A 1,546-nucleotide genomic window follows, 5' to 3' on the forward strand; every position below is an offset into this window, starting at 1 on the left:
GTAGCCTCTTACTGCAGATGGAGTCGGCGGCGGGCCTATTCACTATTTGCTGAAAATACTCAACAACATCATAACAACATTGCTATGACAGTACCAAGAGCCTTAAGTAACAGATTAAGACAATTACAATTTTGGTGACAGTAAGGTTATAACATAGGCTCTGCGCTAAGGGGTTGAGGTGATGGAGGCCCAGAGCTACTGTGTGGATGTGGGAAAGGACTGACCTTATATGAGCTTTAAACTGCTGCCATGTGGTGGGTACTGTTGTGGGAGAGCACTCCCAATACTGTACTGCACACACTTTCAGTATTGTTTCTCTACGGTCTTCTATTACATTATTATTACATTACACTTAGCTGTTGCTTTTATTCATCCAAAGCGACTTACAGTTATTATTTTTCATGGTATTGGTTACAGTCCCTGGAGCAACGTGGGGTTAGGTGCCTTGCTCAAGGGCACTTCAGCCATGGATGGTGATGTAGGGAGAGGTCAGGTGGGATTCGAACCCGCAACCCCTATATGGAAAGACCAGGTCAGGGATATTATGGTATATATTTATATATATATATATTTATATATATATATATTTATATAATATATATATATATATATATATATATATATATATGGTATATATATATTATGCCCAATGCTGCATAGGCCTCGTTTCAACATGAATAACTGGCAGTTTACTGGGAAACATAGAAATGTGTAGTTTTGAGGTCTTCATTGATGGACTTGATTTTGATGTTGAATGGAAGGACAGACAAAATGACTTCAATATAGGTATATTTCAATATTTATTGCAGATTCTGCAACAACAGAGCAAAATAATTAATTTAAACACATTGTTGTAATCAAAGCAATTACACAGCTTAGTCTCCACTGAGAGAAAAAGACCATATACAAATCTGTCTTTATAAAAGACAATGTAACATTGATACCTGGTGTTATATCATGGAACACCAATTGTGCATCTAAAGATACCTTTGAGTTGAAGGTAAGACATCCAGTTTTCTTAAATATTAAGAAAGTCAAGTTTATCTCATATACCTGAGATCTTAGTATGGAATTCAATCATTACGAAAGGAAGCTTTACAACAAGCTCATACACAAAAAGTAAAACTGACAATTAGACATTTTGTCAAGGCAAATAATGTCAACATAATAATGTTGATAACTTCTGTCCTCTTATAAGACATTAATGTTGCTGTCCTTTCTTTTAAAATAACGAGTGAAGAAATAATCACAGTTACAGTAAATGAAAATAATTCAATTCAACGAATTGCTAATTAAAAAAATACTGAAGGAAAGGATGCTTTACAACAAGCTCATAAACAAAAAGTAATTTGAATGGACAATTAAACATAGCCTATATTGTCAAGGCAAATAATGTCAACATAATAATGTTAATAAATTTTGTCCTCTTAAAAGTCATTTCTTTTAAAATAACAAGCATAGAAGAAATAATCACAGTTAAATGAAAATAATTCAATTCAATGAATTGATATTAAAAATACCAATTAAAAAGTTTCATTTTGAAACA

This window comes from Engraulis encrasicolus, chromosome 14, assembly GCF_034702125.1.
Source record: "Engraulis encrasicolus isolate BLACKSEA-1 chromosome 14, IST_EnEncr_1.0, whole genome shotgun sequence".
In the NCBI taxonomy this organism is placed as follows: Eukaryota; Metazoa; Chordata; class Actinopteri; order Clupeiformes; family Engraulidae; genus Engraulis; species Engraulis encrasicolus.